Raw genomic sequence first — 22,692 nt, 5'->3', positions numbered from 1 at the left:
CAGAACTGTTTTTTTTTAAATTATCATTATTATTATTGCGAGTAAGTTTAAATTTCCTTGAGCTGGAGTTGTTGTTTTTAATGGCTAGCTGAGATTTCGGCCCATGAGCCCGTGCTGCCCAATTACACCTAATTAACCTACAACCCCCAATACATTTCAAATTGTGGTAGACAACCAGAACCCCCAGGGAAAATCCATCCAGACACAGGGAGAACTCCTTAAAGTCAGTGCAGGATTCAAAATCCGGTCCAGATCGCTGACACTGTAACAGTATTGTGCTAACCACTACACTAAATATGCCACCCTAATAATAAAACCTGAATAGATAAAAGCCATGAGAGGCACATCAAATATCATATTGCAAACATCTCTTGGTACTTACTGAGAGTGAATTGTTGCCTGCAGTCACTGCTGTGAGACGGCTTCAACTTGATGGAGTCAAATTCTCCTTGAAAGTCAAGAAAATATGAAGGGAAAGCTTCAAACATAGATGAAACAAGCAGAGTGAAATATAAGTTCAGATTCAAAATGATGAAGCCCTGCAGGGTAAGAGTTCCTTGTGTGACATTATGCTTTTCCACTGGGGAGCCAAACCATGGGTAAATGCATATTAACCAATTACCATAGCCCTCCCTCCCAGGCAACATCCTGATGAATCTATTTGGCAATTAATCTGTTGCAACCTTGTGTTACAGGCCCAGAGGACCCCAAAACCCAGCAGCAATAGAAGCTCACCAAGACAAATGGTTACTTTAACAAAAGTAGTTTTTAATTTTCTTTTAAACATAAAAAAAGGATCAAACCGTAACTTATTACTATTAACTTAACTTAACCTAACTTAATCCCCTTCTAATTCTAAGAGCACATATATGTGATGTGTATAAGTTCAGAAAAGTTATTTGATTCACAGTCCATTCTCACTTCTCACTCCTCCACGTTCACTGGTATCAGGCAATTCTTATACTGTGCACTGAATTTAAAATTTATGAATTTTGACCAATCTCTGGTACTTGAATGGTTACCACTCAGGAAGGTTCTTTTCAGTTTCAGAGAGAGATATGTTGCTCATTGGACACATACAAACTGATTCCATTCGATCAGCCTCTTCAGTGTCTTGCCCCATCAGGGTTTTCCAAATGATAACCTCTTATTTTTCAGGTCAGCACAGAATTCCTCTTGTTTCCCTTATTTCAGGTGAAACACTCTAGCCAGCATTTCCTCTTGTATGGACCACAAAGCTTTTCAACAGGCTGAACTCAGACCTCACAACCCAACTTCAAAATGGGGTTTCAAAAAGCTGTCAGCTTGCCATGACTGCAGAAACCAGTTCTCTCTCTCTCTCTCTCACACTCTCTCTCTCTCAGAAAAAGCCTGCTTGTGCTCTCTCTCTCTCTCTCTCTGCTTGCAAAACCACATGACCTTCTTAGAACAGCAAACTGCAACCAGACAGATTGCAGCACCAGACCCAACCTTCTGAGTCCGTTCATCTGTTGCTTTTAAAACAATAATCCATTCATACATGCTTTTGAAATTCTTTAGCAAATAAGGCTCCTTGTTTTATTTAAAATAAATAAGCAAATAAGTCTCCTCACATTCAACAAAGCCCTTGCATTTTAAATGAAATCTGTTTTATGAAGTGTTTATGTTTGTTTGTGACCAACACTATCTCCTTCAAATATGTATCTATATACAATATAAAATATAATATAATCTGTCACACGTCATTATGGTAGTATGGTGGCTAGAACTGCTATGTGTACAACTTTACAGCATACTACAGGCTCTTCAGCTGTGATAATGTGCTGACCTATATAAACCTACTCAGCAATCTAAACATACCCTGCCTCACACCCATTACCCTCAAATTTTCTTGCATCCATGTCCCAATCTAGTAGTCGTTTATTTTTTTTTAAATGTCCCTATCCTTCCAACCTCCACCATCACTCCTGGCAATGTATTCCAGATACTGTGCTAAAAAAAAATACATCTAATGACTCTGGTGTTCTTTCATCCCCTCACTTTAAGCAGATGTCCTCCAGTATTTGCTACTGTCATCCCAGGAAAACCAGGTTGACTGTCCACTCTGTCTATACGTCTCATAATCTTGTAAATTAAGTCACCTTCCAAAGAGAAAAGCCCTAACTTTGCCTCATAAGACATGTTCTTCCATCCAGGCAGCATCCAAGTAAATCTCCTCTGCATCCTCTCTAAAGCTTCCACATCCTTCCTGTGGAACTGAACACAATTTTCAAGTGAAGTCTAACCAGTTTTATAGAGTTGATATAGCGTTGTCTAATCAATGTTTTGTACTATTGCAAAACGATGTCCTAATGGATGCTTGATGCCCAGAATGGAGTTGGTGGGCTTGCTGACCCAGTTCTGTAATATGTCACCTATGATTCAGACTCTACAACACTCTGACTGGACATTCACTCGGAGGATTACAGACATTAAAAAAAATAGCAGACCACTATTTTCTCAAAGGCAATTCAAGATAAGCTGCACATAACAGATGATGAGATGAGTGTATCTTGTTGAATACATAAGCACAATGTGTAGGTGCACCAACATTCTTACTTGTTGTGAACACACAGGAAGGTAAGATATATCAACTACATTAGTATAAATTAAACTTCCACAGTATGCCAAGACAGAGAAAGAGATAATAAGTATAAAAGGCTAGATTAATTTACAGTGACATTGTATGAAACAAAGTGATACTTCAATCGTGCAGGCAGACTATTTTGTGTTCGCAGGGTAGTTTATCATTAGGGTAGCACAGGGAGGTTTAATAACCTGATAGGTATTGGGAGAAAAATCTGTTCTTGACTTGAGATGCTGGACTTTAAGATTCTGTACCTTCTGCTTCAAGGTGGTACAAAGAAGGAATTGTGACCTGGGGGCTGAGGATCCTTTATGATTTTGGCTGCTTTCTTTGGACAACATCTCATATTCAGTGAATGGAAGGTCAGGGCTTGTGATGGCTTTGTCACTTTAAGCAACCTTCTGCATTCCTGGGTGTGTTAATGTGTACTTTGAGAAAAGGACCACTCGACAACTTCAAGCTCAAAAGAACAGCTTTATCTGGCTCATTTTGTTCCCCTGTTGTTTTTCCTCTGCAACACACAGCATGGACTCGAAGCAATGTACAAGGCACAGCAGAAGTAAAAGAAGACAGGAAGTAAAACCCCTCCCTTATACTGGAACCAGCCTCACTTTCAAAACAGCTCATATTAAAACACTTCTCCCCCCTTAAAATCCAACATGCCCTAAATATAAAAGAATGATGGCATCATTAGCTTGAGTACTCCTAAAACCTATAACATCTCAGCAACAACTTAACAACACAAAAACATCTGGAAAAATGTACCAAATTCCACATTCAGTCTACTAAAAAAGTGTCCTATCAAAGATCCATTCTGTCAGAAGGTTTGCAAGTGCCCTGTGATCTATGCACTACCCCAATGGCTCAGCAGTCACAGCTGATGAAGGTGTTTTGGGCGGATCTGGTGTTTGTAGGATTAGAGGGGTTTGTGTGTCTGTGTGGGAATGTCCATCCTCTTCATGGGACCAGACCCCTCTGCCAATGTATCTCTCTCTCTCTCTCTCTCTCTCTCTCTCTCTCTCTCTCTCTCTGGCAAAGTCACTGGGGAGCACCCTTCCACAGTAGTCTGTCTCACCATTGGAAACTCCATCGAATGGTCCACCTCTGAGTATGTTTCTTGATGCAAGAGCACATGGTCCTGATACCTGCAGAAAACACATCCATCAGTCAGCTTAACAACATAGGAGATGGGCCCACTCTGCTTAAGAATAACCCCGGGCAGCCATTTCTGATTGTTTCTCACATAGACATTGTCAATTGGATTTATCTGTCTTTCTCATGCATGTTGATCATGTCCCTCCTTCTGGTTTTCCTGCTTTCTCTCAACTCTTGCCTTCATGTACAGTTGTAGCAGGTCCAATCTTGACTTGGGCCTACGCCCCATCAGCATCTCCTCTGGAGTCCGTGCAGTTGTAGTCTGCAGTGTACTCTGGCATTTCAAGAAACATGAAAGCCTGGTGCTAAGAGAGTCCCCTATCATCCTCTTCAGGCCTTCATTCACTATCTTAACAGCTTGTTCAGCCAAACTATTTGAGGATGGGTGGAAAGGGGACATCCGAATGTGATGAATGCAAATCTGCTGCATGAACTTACTGAACAGTTCACTGGTAAATGTTGCCATTATTAGTAATCAGAATGTCAAGGAACCGCCTGGTATGCAAACACTTGCCTAAGTTTGTCTATGGTTGAATGGGCTGCAATGTTCCCCATGATGTGAGCTTCTATCCATTTGGAACGTGCAACCACCATTACTAAAACATCTGCCCCATAAAAGGGCTAGCAAAGTCCAAATGTAGCCTAGACCAGGGACAGTCAGATCCTCTCCATCCATAATACTAGACCATCCTTGTAAAAGAAAATCTTGACTTGAGAGAGGACTGGGTCCCTTTGTGTCCACTGCTTTATCTGAGTCACCTTTACAAGTATCTATGACAGCCTTTCCAATGAAAATACTGTTTCTGGAACCACATATGGGTCTCAGGTAAAGATAAATGACTCAGCAGATTGGCGTTTGCATTATCCCTACCTGCTATGTACACAATGTGACAATATGAGAGCCCATGTTGTATCCTAGCTGAGGCTAGTGGTGGGATGAATCTAGTTTCACTGAACAGCTGGTTTATGATCCGTATAAATAGTGAATCCATGTCCATAAAGGTACTGATGAAAACGTTTAACTGCAAGAATTCTGGCCAGACCTTCTTTGACTAGCTGAATATCCCTTCTCAACAGCTGTCATGGTACGTGAAGCAAGACCAATAGGCTTCTTTGAATGGTCCTCCATTACATGTGAGAGAACTGCCCATACTCCATAGGGTAAAGCGTCACCTGAAAGGGTGACCTCCTTATCTGGATCATAGTCAACCAGCAACTTCACTGAGTGGAGGAGTCCTTTCATGTGCTTGAAAGCTCCCTCCTGCTCTTCACTCCACTGCACTTGGTGCTATTGTGCAACAGCTTGTACAGTGGGGCCAAAATCCTTGAGAGATAAAGAAGAAACTTGCCATTATAATTTACCAGGTCCAAAAATGATCCAAGTTCTATGACACATTTAGGGTTTGGGCCTCCTTGATAGCTCTCACTTTGTCCTCCATCAGGCAGAGCTCCTCACCTGTGATCTTGTGTACCAGGTAGGTCACAATCAGTGCTAGGAACACACATTTGCTGCATTTTAATTGCAGCCCTGCATATGAGAGCCTCTTCAACACTTGTTCCTAGTTAGCCAGATGCTTCACTTCCATGGGCCCCATAATCAAAATATAATCCAGATACTTCTGAGCGTACAGAATCCCTTGCAGCAAGGTGTCCATTGTTTTTCAGGAAATGGCGAGGCTGTACACCACTCCAAACACCAGGTAATTGTATTTAAATAATCCCTTATGTGTATTAATTGTGACATACTCCTTTAAATCCTCATCAAGCAACAGCTGTTGGTAAGCATTTAAGAATAGCTTATCCCCCGACAGGGTCTTAAATAGGTCATCCACCTGTGGCAATGGTTACTTCTCCAGCTTAGAGACCTGAATCACTGTCAGCTTATAGTCCCCACATATCCTCACTATCTTGTTTGGCTTCAAACTGGAACAGTGGGAGCTGCCCACTTTGAAAACTGGACGGACTCAATGCTGCTCAACCGCTGTAAACATTTCAGCTCCTCCTTGACCTTGTTTTTCATGGTGTATGGCACCACCCTGGGCTTCAAAAAAACCATAGTGTGGTCTCAGGGTCAACATTGAGTATCACTGTCATGCCCTTCAATGTGCCCAGCTCATCCCTGAAATTGTCACTGTACTGCTGCAGAAAGTTCTCCGCTGTGTGTGCATATTTAATTTCATGCCAGTTGAGCTGGATTTTGTGAAGCCAATTGTGACCCGATTGACTGGGCCAGCTATCCTTAGCTATCACCAGCCTGGCTTCTGGCTAAAATATCCTAAATGAGGTATGGGCTGCCCAGTATAGGTCCTGATTTTGAGGTTTGATATTCTGATGTGAGGCAGGTTGGACCCCCATGTCTTCCTGCAGGACTCCTCACTTAATATCCTTTCTTCTGACATTGACTGTGGCAGAATATGGTTCAGGTGGTTCCTCATCTGTTTCCACTCCAAACTTATTGTAAGCACATGTTGTTTCTTCATTTACTTCTTCTAGGTAGTGTGTGGCTGGTGGAACCATTTGAGCTTTCCCCTGCCTAGGCTTAACCTTAGCCTTTGAACTCCTGCACTTCTGAGCTAAATGTCCCTTTTTACCACAGCCATAGCAGACATTGTCTTTGAATGTGCACTCATTTGAATAGTGCAACCCTCCACACTGAAAACATTCCATCCACTTTTCTCATATGCCAGTCTCCCTTCTGACTTGGTACACTGTCTATCCTTTCTGGATTTGCTTGGCATTATTTGCAGCCATTTCCATGCCTTGGGCAATCTCTAGGGCTTTCTTAAAAGTCAGTGGTGGGGTTTCCCCCAACACGCAGCATCATTATTAATGCCGTACACCAATCTACCACAAAGCATATCATCCAATACTGCTTCGAAATCACAATGGTCCGATAGCAGCCGAACCTCAGCCACAAAATTGGCCACAGGCTGTGTTGGCTTCCTGGAAAGGCTGTGAAACTTAAACCATTTGACTATCACAGAAGGTTTCAGATTATGGTAGTTTGCCACGACCTTGACCAGTTCGTCAAATGGAATTTCCCCTGGTATCCATGGTGTGGCTAAGTTCCTTATCATCTTGTAATTTTTGCCTCGCACACACTCAGGAGAATAGAGCATTTCTCATCCTCCTCAGTAATTCCAATAGCACAGAAAAAGTGTTCCAACCTTTCCTTATACTCCAGCCAATCCTCATTTCCTTCCAAGGATTCATCGAAAATCCCAAACTTAGCCATCTGAATACACAGCTCCAGCTTGAAACAGGTCGACACTTCCACAAAACCAGTTGACCTTGTTGCCAAAAAAATGTGATAATTTCTATTTTGAAAAAGGATAACTGGACAACTTCAAGTTCAAAAGAACAGCTTTATCTTGGACAGCAAAACTATAAAGGCTTGTTTTCTTCCTCTGTTGTTTTTCCTCTGGAATACACGGCATGGTCTCAAAGCTATGTACAAGGCAACAACAGAATTAAAAGAAGACGGGAAGTAAATCCCCTCCTTTACTCCGGAATCAGGCTCACTTTCAAAACAGCTCACATTACAACACCCGAGTTTCAAAAGCAGGCTATAATACAACCAGCCAGATTACTTTCCACTTACACTTGCAGAAGTTTGATAGATTATTGAATGACGTGCCAAATATCCACTGACATCCTGGAAAGTAAAGGCATTGGTGTGCCTCCTTCACAGTTGCCTTGATGTTCTTGCTTTTGTTTTGGTCCTCTGATACATGGACTCCCAGAAACTTGAAGGTACTAACCCTCTCCACTATTATCCTGTCAATAAAGATAAATGCATGATCCCTCAACCTCCCATTGTTAAAGTCCACAACATACTTCTTGTTGTACTGATATCACCCATTTCAATTCTCGATCTTAATCCTCCATTCTATCTCATCATTACCCATAAGTCATCCAACAAGAGTGGTGTTGACAATGTATGTACAGATTAGGTTGGAGCAAAACTTAATTCTGCATTGCTGGCCTTTCTAGTGATGCTCATGTATCACAAACATTTATTTCTAAAGCCTTCACATTTGTGAACATCCCAGAAAATTCCAGGGCAGTACAGTTAGAGTATTGGTCAGTGCAATGCTGTTATAGTATCAGCAACTGGGTTCAAATCCAGCATTATCTATATGGAGTTTGACTCTTCTCCTTGTGTCTGCGTGGATTTTCTCTGGGTGTTTCAGTTTCTTCTCACTTTCAAAGCATACTGGGGTTGTAGGTCAATTGGGTGTAATTAGACGTACGGGCACAGAGGCCAGAAGGGCTTGTTACTGTTACACATGTGTCTATGTTTTTTAAATAAAAAAATATTAAATTTAAAATATAAAGTTCTAGCTGATGAGAAAATGTAGTTTGCTTGCCACACCTGTTTATAATGAAAGTATGGTTGCAGGGTTGCAAGTACGTTTTGATGTCTACAGTCCAGTGTCTTGAAAAAGAATACTGCAGCAGCTTGAAGTCACCTCTCTTCATGCACCAACAATTTGGTGACTGTGACAAACCTCATTTTTTCAAATAAAAAATACTGAATAACATTAATATTTGCTTTGACACCTGTGGTAATATTAATTTGAATGATAAGTAAGTGTCATACCAGCAGTTATATTATTTAATCTTAGAATTATTTTTACTCGATGCATGCTTCTGATCTCTACACTAGCATAATGTGATAAAACGTGCATTTTTCCTGGATTAGTTTGGCCATTACATCACGCTGAGACAAAGTACCTATTCTGTAAATGCTGGGACAAAGATCACAGTATTTATCATTTTGTGCCACTATCAATTTATTAAGACTACTTTGCCATACTCTGCAAGTACTTTTTTAAAAAGAGAAGCCAACATTTTGAATTGATTATCAATAATTTTCATTCTTCTGACTGAGCTCATGTATTCGTCATTGGTGAAGGTTGAACTGGATTCTGCTGATCATTGAATCATTTTATTTCTAAATATTATATAATTATTTCAAAGTGAAAATCAGAAATCAATGCTCTTTTAACAGCAAATACACAAAAATGCTTTAATATTTTTCATGCTTCAAGTTATTTATTTATTGTTGTGAACCTTTTTCTTGGAACAGCTGTAACGTGGCAAGAAAATGCATAGATGAAGCCAAAGCTTAATGAGCTTTTCTCTGCTGATGTGAATTCAGTTGTCTGCTAATGTCAGATTTTATAACTGCTCCAACCTATTTCCTCCAATGTGAGCACAACATTGTGAAAAGAAACAATTTAAAATGAAAAGAGATTGAAAAAAATTGTGACTATGTTTCTGAGTTGTTTAATATGGAAAGTATCCATAACACCATAAAGTGCTTTTTTTCAAGAGATAGGTGTGAAATTAGACGATTCAGTCTATCAAGTTCATCCTGTCATTCCACCACAGCAGATTTAATATCCCTTTCAACACTATTCTCCTGCCTTCTTCCCATAACCCCTTGATTTACTTCCTAATCAATAACTTGTCTCCCTCTATCTTAAATATACCTCATGACTTGGCCTTCATAGTCATCCATGACAACAAATTCCATAGATTTGCCACCATCAGGGTAGAGAAATTCCTTCACATCTCTGTTCTAAAGGGACACTTTTGTGTTCTGAAGCTGTGTCCTCTGGTTCTAGACTCCCCCACCATTGGAAAATTCTATCTATATTGGGTCTATCCAGTTGGTGGTTGACATGTTCAATGAGATTTCAATGAAACTCCAGGGAATACAAACCCAGACCAATCAAACACTCCACATATGATAATACTTTTATTCCAGTAATCATTTGAGTGAACCTCCTCTGTATCTTTTTCCTTGGGGAAAAGTCCAAAGCTGCTCACAATACTCCAAGTCCAGTCTAACCAATCAAAGCCTTATAAAGCCTCAATATTACATTTTTGTTTTTATATTACACTTGCCTTCCTTACCTGCAAGTTAACCTTGAGGGAATCCTGGATGAGGACTCCCAAGTACCTCTGCAACTCTGATTTCTGAACTCGTTACCCATTTAGAAAACAATCTAGACCTTTATTCCTTCCACCTAAGTGCATGATCATATACAACTCTACAATGTATTCCATCTTCCATTTCCTTGCACAATCTCCTAACCTGTCTAAATCCTTCTGGAGACTCGGTGCTTGCTCAAATCTGCCTGCCCCTCCTCCTATCTTTGTATCATCCACAAACTTGGCAACAAAGCAATTAGTTATGTTAATCCAAATCATTGATATTTGATGTGATATACTTCTGGCAGAAAAGATATGAGACTTGGTGGGGAACTTCCAGGTAGTAGTTTTAGCCTCATCTGTTGCCCTCATTTACCTAAATGGTAGAGATTTGCAGCATTGATAGGTTGTATTAAAGAAACCTTGACCAATTAGTTATGTTAATCCAAATCATTGATATTTGATGTGATATACTTCTGGCAGAAAAGATATGAGACTTGGTGGGGAACTTCCAGGTAGTAGTTTTAGCCTCATCTGTTGCCCTCATTTACCTAAATGGTAGAGATTTGCAGCGTCGATAGGTTGTATTAAAGAAACCTTGACCAATTGCTGCTATACATTATATATGTTCAGACCATTTGACTGGGAAAAAAAAAAAGAATATCAATACTTAGCTATTCTTTGTCTTAATGATTCTATGCCTGCGAAATTCTTTTTCAGAGCATGTTTTTTTTTCTTCTACATGAAGGAATTTTATTTTAGATCTGATCAATAAACATAAGTGAGTTATTGAGTCATAAACATGCATGGAAACAGGCTCAAGCCCAATAGAGGTGGCATGGTTAGCATAGCCTTTTAGCACAACACAATTGGGTTCTAATCCGGCGATATATGTAAGGAATTTATACGTTCTCCCCATGTCTACATGGACTTCCTCCAAGTGCTCTTATTTCCTTCCACCCTTGAAAACATACAGGGGTTGTAGGTTAATTGGGGTAATTGGCATCATAGGTTTATGGGCTGGAAGGGCCTGTTACCATGTTACATGTCTAAACTTAAAATAAAATAAAAAAATTGTCCATGCTTACCAAACTAATCCCATTTGCCTGACTTTGGCCCATATCCCTGCTGATTTTTTTCCTTTCTGTGTACCTGTCTAAAGACTTATAAATGTTCAATATTTTAAATTTCATCTCCCATTTCTTAATCTACTTTCCCAGTATATCTAAATCCTGTTATAATCTTAGATAACCTTCTTTGTTGTCAAAGAATGCCTTTGGTGCATTGGTTGTGATCTTGCACAAATCTGTCCTGGTTCCTCCATACATATAATATGCATGTTCAATGATATCAAACTACATAAATCCTTGCAGAGACCAAAGAAATCCTTTGAGTGTTCAAAGTCTGTGAAAAGTACATGATGCAAACACAGAAGTATCCTTTGAAGCTGAAATGAGAGAATATTTATAGGTAGTGTGTGAAAAATTGGCAAATGGAGTTTAATGTGGGAAAGTATTTCATGTATTTCAGTCAGCAAAACCAAAAGTAATACTATTCTTTGAATTGAGAGGAATGGCAAATGATTGTATAGAAGGATCTTGCTTTTTCTTGTGCATTGATCACAAAGTCTTAGCAGTTAGATGTGGCAAGTTTTCCACCTGGGCAGTCAACAGTATGAGCATTGAATTTTCCAATTTCAGGTAAAGTGGTCCCTTTCCCTTTTTTCTGATCCACTTAAATTTCTCCCTTCCCCTTTATTTTCCCCCTTTTTAAGAACAGCCTCACCAAACTTCCCCCCCCACTCATTCTCACCCAACCCCCCCCCCCCACCAACCACATTTCACCAACTGTATTTTCTTCCCACTCCCCACATCTCCACCGTTGGCTCTGTCTGGTCTGATTTGTTCTTCGTCTCTGCCCTAACAGTTCCCATTATCACTTTCTCATCATCAGATTCTAATGCAGGTAGCCTTGCCTCTCTATTTACCACCCCATTGCAGCTGTCTCCTACTTCACCTTGTCTGACCAACCTTCCTCCACCTTCCACCTGTATTTCACCCTGTCTTTGTCTAGCACATGCCAATGATCTGCTCCTACATAAGTTCATGATTTTTTTTTTATCCCTCCCTTGTTCCCCAGCCTCTGACTTGGGCCCTGTCCTCATTATACCGGCTATTTGCATTCTCAGTATTAATCAAGGGTTCTGAACTGAAATTCTGCCCATACATTTTCTCTCACCGAGGCTGCTTGATCCACTCCTGTTTGTTTTGCTCTAGATTCCAGGATCTGCAGTCTCTTGTGTGTCCCCAGATGCAGTAAGTAATCAGGAAGATAAATAGCTTTTTGTTGCAAGGGGATGGAGTTTAGAAAAAGGGAAGCAATGTTATTGTTAAGTATATAGGGAAGCACAGTTAGCTTAGCGGTTAGTGCATCATTTTTACACTGCCAGAGACCAAGGTTTAAATCCCGTACTGTCTGTAAGGAGTTTATACATCCTCCCCATGTCTATGTGGGTTTCCTCTGGGTGCTCTGGTTTCCTCCTACTGTTCAAAACATACCAAGGGTGTGGGTTAATTGGGTGTATATGTACAGTAAGTTAGTGAGGCATAGTTATTTTTCTTTTTTAAAAAAAAATATGTAGTAGCAGTGGAGAAATCCAACAGAAACTAACTCTGCAAATGAGAGTGTCTACAAGTGTCTAAAGTGTCACAAGTGTCCAAATAAGTTGGATCAGCATTCCTGAACTTTAAAAGAAAACAGCTGGTCATATTGGAACACATCAGGTCTTAAAGGGGAATGACAGCGTAGATGTTGAAATTTTTTTCCATGAGCATAAGTGTATCAAATGTGGGAACAGCACGACATGGAGGGGTTGTCATTTAAAACTGAGATTTAAGGGATTTAGTCTTTCAGAAGACAACAAATTACTGGAATTCTCTGTCCAGGAGAATTGTGGACACCAGATTATTGAGAATGGTGGTTTTGAATTTGAAAAGAATAAAGTAAAATGGGGTTAATACAGAATAATGGCGCTGAATGATCAGCTATGCTGTTCTTGAAACGCAGAAGAGATCAATGGCTTACTTGCATTTCTATTTTTATACCCTGCTTAATACCAGTCCAATATCCTAAGGAGGAAGGGAAAAAAATGAGCAGAAAAAAATATTCATAAAGAAACTTCAGCCTTTGTGTTCAGCCACTTGTGAAATTAATCTTTGTAACATAATGAGTGGATATCATGGGTTTATTAATCAGTTACTTTCAGAAGAATATGTCGTTTCCATTTCTGGTAGAACAAATGCTTTTAGAGTTTCAATGTGAAAGACGATCAGAATGGAATGGCCTTGAAGTGGCAGCAGTCAAAGAAGAATCTTGTTTGTACAGCTTCATCTTCCTCCTATCAGTGGCCCTTCTGATCTGATGTTTTGCAACAGCTAATTGTGTGTATTTTCCATTCCTTCTCCATGTGTAACTTGAACTCAGACAAAAGCCAACTTGTTCTATCAATCCAATTCCACTCATTCATCAATCCTGTTTTATTTTGATCTATGCTAGAGTCTAGTACTGCCTCAGAAGCTCAAATGATCTTGTTCAAATTAAACGGTTCATTCCTACATATCAGAACAAAATTTTGTTGTCTTTCAATGCTCAAAAGATGCAGTACTACAATCCTGGAGTCAACAGCATGTCAACTTCGACACCTGGATTGGGTGTACACCAAAGTCACTGGTGTCAACAAGGCTGCTCCTTGCCCCGACCTTGGATACTTGGATCACAAATCCACCCTGCTAACCCCCACTTACTGACCACTGGCAAAATGAACAAAGGCATTTCACAGGGAGATCAGGAGTGGGGGTGGTGAGGTGGGACTCAGTGCTAAAGGACTACTTTGAGACCACAGAAGGGAGCTGTTTCAGGAAGGCAGCCACCTACAACCGTCATGTAAACATCGAGGAGTATACGAGCTCAGTTACGGACTCCATCAGAGAGTGTGCTGATGATGTCACTGAGATCAAATGCTTCAGAACCAGGGCTAACCAGAAACCCTGGTTAGAGGCAGATGTCTGGGTACTTCTTAGTATTTGTGATGTTGTCTTCAGGACAGGAGATAAGATGACTCTAAGATCAGCCAGGGCAGTACTCTCCCATGCAATGCAGAAAGCAAAATGTTAGTATGCATAGAAGATCCATAGACAGTTGTGCAACAATGATGGTATCAGGCAAATGTGGAAAGGGATCAAAATTGTGGTCTGTTATAAATTTGCGAGTCAAACACAATGACACCTCCCTTCTGAACCGACTCAACAACTCCTAAGCATGGTTTGATGAGAAGAACAAACTGACTCCCAAGAACTTCCATGTATCCCTGATGAATGGGCCCCCTGCATAGCTGCATTGGAGGTGAGAACATTATGTACGGTGAGCTGACACAAGTAGCATGACCAGACAACGTACCTAGTCAGATACTGAAGGACTGCATAGACCAACTGACGGAGGTCCTTAAAGGTATCTTCAACACATCACTGCAGCACTCCATTGTCCCAGTGGGTTTCAAAGCAGCCACCATCATCCCAGTACCAGAGAGCGCAACAGTAACAGATCTCAAAGACTATCATCCTGTGACACTGACTTTGACCTTTATAAAATGCATTGAGTGTCTGATGCTGGAACACATCAAAGCGCACCTCCCAGAGACACTTCATATCAAGTTGCCTATAGAAGAAATCATTCCACTGATGATACTAGAGCCTTGTCCTTTCACTCTGTCCTGACTCAATTGGAGAATGACATTTCATAGATCAGGCTGCTGTTCATCAATTTCACCTTGGCTTTTAATATGAACATTTCCCAGATGCTCGTGGGGAAGCTGTTCTCAATGGGACTCAACATCCCTCTCTGCAACTATATTCTGGATTTCCTAGAAGAAAGACTACTGTTTGTCCGAGTTGGTAGCAGAGAGTCAAGCCCCATCATGATGAGCTCTGGTGCACCTCAGGGCTGTGTGCTCAGCCCACTCCTGTTCACACTACTGACCTACAACTGCAATCTGCAGGAACTAGCTCCAACAGAGTCATCAAGTTTGCAGATGACTTGACAGTAGTTGGCCTCATCAGTAACAATGATGAATCACCCGAGAGAGGTGGAAAATCTTCTGAAATTATTCCAGAATATCAACCTGTGTCTCAACATGGACAAAACAAAGGAGATGATTAAGGACCAGGAGGACCAGTGAGGGCATTAGATCGGTATTAGAGTGAGTAGAGAGCACCAAACTCTTTGGAGTCCACTTAAGAAGTGACTTATCCTGGACACACATCTCCACACTTATCAGGAGGGCACAACAGTAACTGTGCTTCTTGAGACAGCCATCAGTCTGTTATCTTTTTACAGGATGTCTATTGAGAGTGCCCTGGCCAGCTGCATCACAGTGTGGTAGAGTTGCTGTAGAGCATTGGATCAGATGTCAATCCAGAGGACAATAAGAGTGGCAGAGAGGATCACTGGGGTCTCCTTCTTCCCTATTGACATGATCTATTGGGATCATTGACTGAAAAATCATTAGTTACCCCTATCACCCTGCACACAGCATCTTCCAGCTACTCCTGTCAGGAAAGAGATACAGAAAAATCAGAACCAGAAATACTAGGCTGGGAAACAATTACTTCCCATGGGCACTGAGGTTGCTGAATGACTGATGAACTGCTCATGCAAACCCTCCAATCCTCCACTATATATTTAACAATATTTTTTTTTATTTTTATATATGTGTATATGTGCTGAATATGAGTCATTTTTCTGTATGTACGTTTGTATGTTTTTGCACTGAGGACCGAAGAATGTTGTTTCCTTCAATCATACGTAAACAATTGGATAATAACAAACTTGAACTCGAATTTATACAACTCCAAACCCTCTTTCCACACTTGTGCTTTCTATACCTTCATCTCCATGGATCTAAAACTCAGAGAACTTTATTAACTTTCTCTTTCTCTCTCTGTCTTTTTCCTTCTCTCTCTCTCTCTCTCTCTCTCTCTCTCTCTCTCCCTCTCTCTCTCTCCCTGCCTTTCTATTATTCTCTCTTACACATCAGGAAATAGGAGTAGGACTAGCTATCTGCTCATTTATGCTTGCCCCACCATTCCATAGCTGATCTTGACAATTAAGAATCTTTTTTTCAAACTTGATTCCTTGACTAAAATTTTAGTAATTTCATTTGATATCTCCTACTTTGGCTCAGTGATTAAGTTTTAATGTTAATTGTGCTATATAGTGTAAGTGCAAATGGCTGATGTTATGAAAAGTGAAGATAATATTCAAAGGTTTGACTCATTGGATTATCAACAACTTGTTTTCAAGAAATTAGATAAATGTAGATGCATTGATGACCAAAACGTACTATACGGGTAATCCCCGACTTTTATCCATAATTGGGAATGAAGAATTAGCCATATCTTGAAATGGATGGAAGTTGGACTTTTAGTCACGTGTGGATTTGACAATAACAACTTAAATCTTCCTGAATCTGTTGATCAATCTTAGTGAATCTTTCCACATTCTGGTTCATATTTACATTGTTTTTTTTTTTTTTTCACACCATAAACCACATTAACCATGATACATACTTTTTCCTTTTAAAATATATACAGTGCCATTTTCTCTCCCCCCTCCCTCCTCCCATCCCACCCTCCCTACCTCCCCCCTGTCCATTTAAAGTATATCTTACGCTGGGTGAGGCCATCTTGATTCCTGTGCACATGTGTGAGTCTTTGGTTGGTGCATGCACAGTGGATTGGCATATTGGAGTTGGTTGGTCCATGCACGAGTTTTAAGCACCCTGATGATATGGAATTTGTGGCCTTAACTCTCGCGCATGGGCCAACCAAACTCCAATATAGGAACCTACCGTACATCCACCAACCAAAGACTCGCACATGTGCACAGGTATCAAGATGACCGCACCCAGCCTAAGGATCCCAGGATGCCGACTAACAAGGTCAGTATGCACATGTTGGCTCTTACCTGCCCTGTATCTCTGTTATAATTTGTCAAATACAACATGAACCATGTAAATTTTATATTTTTTTCTTATATTTAAAATAAAAAATTTGGTCAAATGCGAAGATGGACATGTCACATAGGTTGCAAGCTGGGGAGTACCTATTTGTAAAAGCTTCCCAGGCAGGGGGAGGTGGGGAATATTATGTGATGATATGGTGTTAGTATGTGAAAACCCGACTCACCTGGTTTATTAGTTAAAAAAGTGTTTAAAATGTAAAATTTAGGGTGAAAAATTCTGAGTGTTTTTAAGCACGGAAGCAAAATTTTATAACATATCTCCAAAAAGTGAAAATAAGGATAAAAATGATGCAGACTTACCTCAAGCCCAACGAGAAGAGCAGATTGGAGGGCCTACAATGAATTTGAGGCAGCGGACTAGAACTCTGGTGGATCCTGTGATGAATGATCTGAAAGTGGAAACGTCTGCTGGTGCCTGCCTGAAGCAACAGGGTTATGGCATCACAGAAAGAACTGGGAAAGAACCTAGAATTAGATTGCGCATGTGCAGTAAACCGGGGCCTTCTGTAATAATGTCTGAGATCAAGTGGGGCTCAGAAAAATCTACAAGTGACAAGGAAGAAGAAATACAATTATCTGAAGAGCAAAGAAGGAAGGCCTTTAAGTAGTAAAAATAAATCGGGCGATATAAGAAATATTGCATTATTGACTGTGTAGCATGAATAAAAGCTCTCACGACTGGAGGGAGAACAAATGTTTTTATTAGCTTTAACTATGGGTAGGGTTTCACAGCAGTCTTCAGAAGGGTTCTAAGTTTAGGCAGGAAACCAGGGTTATATGTGAACAGATGGAGGCTGAGCCAGGAGGTGGGGCCAGCCATCAGCGCAAGACACAACCAGTGAATTCCACTTCACTGCAGATTGTAATAAGGAAGGATTTTAAAGTTAAAGATGTAGTGGATAAATTTAAGAAAAAAAATGGATGAGAAGATAAAGAGGATGCAGCAAGATATGCTACAATGTGATGATAGAATTACACGAGTGGAAGATAATACTACTGCTTTGGATGTAGAGACTCCAAAGCTTCAACAAAAAGAAGATGTGTTGGAAAATTTCAACAGGAGAAATAACATTAAATAGTGGGCCTAAAGAAGGACTAGCGCAAGAAGATGCTATTACATTTTTTCAAAAGTGGATTGCTAAAGTTTTGGGAGAAGAAATTTTTCAAGATGTTATTGAGATTGAAAGAGCTCATAGAGCTCTCAGAAGGAAATCACCTTCAGGTCAGAGACTGCATTCAATGTTGATTAAACTTCTTCAATACCAGGATAGAGAAAAGATTTTGAGACTTGCGATGCAAGGGGTAAAGACAGGAAAGCCACTCTTGTATATCAAGGAGATAAAGTCTTGTTTTAGCCTGATTTAAGTGAAGATTTGCTGCAAAGAAGAAGAGAATTTAACATGGCAAAAACAGGTTTTTATAAATTTGTACGGCAATATCCTGCAACTTTGAAAATATCCCTGCCTAGTGGAAAAAATAAATTCTATGGAAGCAGATTATGTAAAACAACTTCCAGAATTGCAGACACAGATAGAATGAAGAGTTATAAGGTTGTAATAATTTTTATTTTATATAGAATAATCTAAAAGAATGATTATTCTAATTTGGGGATTTTTTCCCAAACTTCTTATTATGTTTATTGTTTAAAGATCATATGGTAATTGTATCGGAGGGTTGGGGGTGGAGTTGTGTGTAATTGTGACCTTGGTCACTACCTGTAAAATAGAGGGAGGCAGTATTGCATATAATTTAATCAACCCTAGATTGGGGGTGGGGAAGGTCTTTTATTGTTGATATATAGTTACGAATGTTGAAACATACACTTGTTACTTTTTTTTGGATTGCCAGAAGAGATGCACAATGACACAATGGACAATGGGTAATGGAATTGTTGAGAGGAGATTTGGAGGGTGGGGTGAAGCGAGTAGGATGGAAGAGATTGAAAATGGTTAATTAAGATGAGTAATACATTGAAATTTGTAAATATTAATATTAATAGGATAAACAGGACGGTTAAAAGGAAGAGAGTATTATGTATTAAGAAAATAGGAGTAGATCTGGCTTTTCTCAGGAAATTCATTTAACTGAAAAAGAGCGTTTAAAATTGAAAAGGAATTAGATTAGAAATGTAGTTGCTTCTTCATTTAACTTGAAGCCAAGAGAAGTGGCAATTTTGATTATTAAAAAAGATACCAATTAAAATTCATAAGGTTGTGATTGATCCAGCAGGGAGATATTTAATTGTCAAATATGTTTGGAATTTTGGACACTTTGTGGATGATGAGAGATTTATTCAAGAAACTTTTCTTAACTTAGCAGAAATGTGTGAAAGTATATTAGTTGGAGGAGATTTTAATTTTTGTTTAGATCCACTATTAGATAAATCAACTAGAGGAGAGACAAAAACTAAAGTGATGTTAGTTTTAATGAGGGATTTAAATTTAATAGACGTATGGAGGAGAATACATCCTAAAGAAACAGAATATTCTTTTTATTCAAATAGGCATGTTTCTTATTCTAGAATTGATTTATTCTTGATTTCAGCACAGAATCAGGATAGAATTTTGGAAGTGGAATATCAAGCAAGAATTTTGTCTGTTCATTCCCCTTTATTAATGATAATAGTACTGCTTGATAAAGAGAAATCAGTAAATAGACGGAAATTGAATAGATCTTTGTTAAAAAGAACTATTTTCTGTGATTTTTCAAAGAACATATTCAAATATTTTCCAAAACAAATTTGAACTCTTTAAGTGATAAGTGTACAATGTTGGATGCATTGAAAGCATGTTTAACACAACAAATTATAAGTTGTACTAGGAATATATGAAAGTTAGATAAATTGGAAAAAAAAATTACAATTTTAGAAAAAGATCAGAAGAGGAGTCTGAAGATAAAATGAAGACATTTGATTAATAAAAAACAAACTTCAATATAATACATGGCACAATTATTGAACAGAGAAAGCAATAATTAGAACTAAGCAAAGGTATTATGAATTAGGTGAACAATCACATAAAGTTCTTGCATGGCAATTAAAAACAGAACAGAATGTTGTATGTAACTGTGGTGGTTAAGTTAAATGTGGAGAATTTAAGGGGCAAGGGAAGTGGACAGAAAAAGCTTGAACTCTACAGAAAATCTTGTATAGAACTGATAATTGTAAATTGTAATTGATATTGATATTGTCAACATTAACATCGATATATTCGTAAATTATAAATAAAATATTTTTTAATGTTTATAAGATTATGAGAAGCATCAATAAGATTGACAGCCAGCACCTTTTACCCAGATGGCAATGACCAATAATGGAGGACATGGGTTTTAGGTGAATGGAAAAAAAGTTCAGAGAGATGTCAAAGGAGGAAATTTTACATGAAGAATGGTGGGTGCCTGGAATGCATTACTGGGGGGTGGTGGTGGAGCCTGGTAAAATAAGAATATTTGAAAGACTCTTGGATAGGCACATGGATGTAAGAAAAAAATTGAGTGTTATGGACTGTGAGAGATGAAAGAATGATATTGCTGTGTAGTAGATTACAAAGGTGGCAATACTGTTCTGTTTTTAATTGACATGCTTGCTCATCAAAAATTGCTGTAAGATTCCAAATGAGGAGAAACAATGGAAATTTTTCTCTGGCTTAACCTTTGGGTTAGAGCAAGATTTCCCAAACTTTTTCTTTCCACTCACATACCACTTTAAGTAATTCCTATGCCATAGGGGTTCTGTGATTAGTAAGGGATTACTTAAAATGGTATGTGGGTGGAGAAAAAAAAGGTTGAAACCTCTGCTGTAGGCCTAATTGTTACTGAAATGTTTTGCTTGATAAAAATTGTCATTGGTCCATTTTCTTTGGAGTTAAGAAACCATCCACATAACAAGTCCATTAGGTATGATTAAAACAATGTTTTGCAAACATTTTTCATTCTATTTGCATATGTCTTGGGTAAACTTATACCTCTCATTTTGTTCATTTTAGATTGGTCACAGTGTTTGAGCTACCGAAAGAAAATAGACACACACACCGAGAGCAGTTCAGTTTATACAAATGTTTATTACTAATTCAAAAGCTGATTTCACACTACAATATGCAAGCCCTTCCCAACTATACTTATCAACGCTTGGACTGGTCCCAACTGCCGAAGCGAGGCAACGACTGCACACTTGTAGTAGGTTGTCAGGGCGCTGGTAGCAGCTTCTCCACCTCCCCCGACCGGGACGTTGCTTGGACTCTGGCTGTTCTTCCTTCTTGACAAGGGGTGTTCCCACCCCTCGGAGAATCTAAACTTCAGCAGCAGGACCACAGGCTTATATACCCCAAAAACAATTAATCATGCGCCTACTCCTTCTAATATTTGTCAGTCAAAATCAAAACTGAACATTACATTCTACAATTTAGAAGATTAATTATTATGGAACCAGGATGTTATAATTTCCTGGTTTATCTCGTAGATACAAAGACTTATTAAAACTTCTCGAGCAAGACAGGTTGTGACCAATTCGTCAATTTCAGAGTGTTGCATTTGACAACTGCTTTCCCTGGGCCTCACAGTGGAATTCCATTTCAAAGTGTATCTTCAGATAAGTCCCCATGGCTGAGTTTAATTACATCTGCTAGTTCTGAAAGTAAGGTGACCTGCGTATGGACCCAGTGTCGTCAGTTCCACATAAGCAAAAAGCATCTGGGTACATGGTTTTAATCCTCCATTACATCCCACCCCTTGGTCACAATCTGTCATTTGCGAGGCCTAACCAGTATTTGAGTACAGAGCGAGCGAAAAAAGAGAAATCAAAACAACAATTACAAAGATAAGCAATGACGCGAGCAACCAACGGAGGATAGTGTGGCCCACCCCCCCAAATGTAGCAGTTAGCCATGAGAAAGGATTCCAACCAAGGCTCAAATTATCCTTGTTGGCCACAATACCCAGGTACTGGAGCTCACGAACAGATTTTGAAACATGCTGAACAATAACATATTTATATAAGCTGCACTTGAGGCTGGTGACCGAGGACTTCCTTGGTGTAATGCATCGGACCGTGTTTCCCACGGGTAACTCCCTTGGAACGTCCTCGACATTACAAATCCAATTGCTGGCATCAAAGCAGCTGTTAAGCCAGATCACCAGGAGTGTAAAATGGAGAACCTGGAACAAAGAAGCCTGACACATGTCACTCACGATACCATAAGCGTTCAGTGTTTAAACAGACTAAATCATCCTGTCCCTCAATAGCTACCCACCGAGGTGGGTGTCACTATTTCCCCTTTTACAGGAGGGCCACTACCTGGTGGTGCCACCCATACCTTTTGTCCAACATTCTCTAGTTCGGGGATGGGGGGCAATGACTGTTTTTCCTCTGGAATAGGCTGTAGTTCAGAAGCGTGAAGAAGTCGGTGGAAAGGTGTACCTCCTTTTAAAGGGCGATGATTCAAATTGTCGACTGCCTGCTGCAGCACATGGCACCATCCCTTCTGGGTCCCCAGTGATGTTAACAAATGAATTTGTTCCTTCAGTAAGCCGTTCATTTGTTCAACTAACCCGGCAGCCTGCGGGTAATAAGGAATATGGTGGACCCATAAAATACCGTTGTCATTTGCCCAATCACAGATTGCTTTCCTGGAGAAGTGCGAGCCATTATCAGAGTGAATCTCCTCTGGAACATCATAACGATAAATCAAATGGTTTAGTCCTTGGATAGTGCTAGCTTGGTCAGCCGTCTTGGTGGGAAAAGTAAAAACCAGGCCCGAAAAGGTGTCAACCATTACTAGGATATAATATTTACCCATACAGTCTAGCATGGGGCCTATGTAATCAATTTGCCAGACCGCAGCTGAGTGAGCACCCCATTTTATTCGGCCATGTGGACCAGGTGGAATGGTATGGAACTTCACAAGCTGACATTCTGG

General features: G+C 39.7%; 1 long non-coding RNA gene across 1 annotated transcript in view; it reads right to left on the bottom strand.

The window, feature by feature from the left end:
* Nucleotides 1-383: 383 nt before the first annotated feature.
* Nucleotides 384-22,692, bottom strand: part of LOC138760134 (uncharacterized) — a 66,565-nt gene continuing 44,256 nt past the window's right edge. The window contains exon 3 of the long non-coding RNA XR_011355454.1: nucleotides 384-448. This is a non-coding gene — a long non-coding RNA (uncharacterized lncRNA). The remainder of the gene's footprint in view (nucleotides 449-22,692) is intronic.

This window comes from Narcine bancroftii, chromosome 4 (genome assembly GCF_036971445.1).
Source record: "Narcine bancroftii isolate sNarBan1 chromosome 4, sNarBan1.hap1, whole genome shotgun sequence".
In the NCBI taxonomy this organism is placed as follows: domain Eukaryota; kingdom Metazoa; phylum Chordata; class Chondrichthyes; order Torpediniformes; family Narcinidae; genus Narcine; species Narcine bancroftii.
Note: the sequence above shows the minus strand (reverse complement) of the source record. Positions and strands in the feature narration are given on the sequence as shown.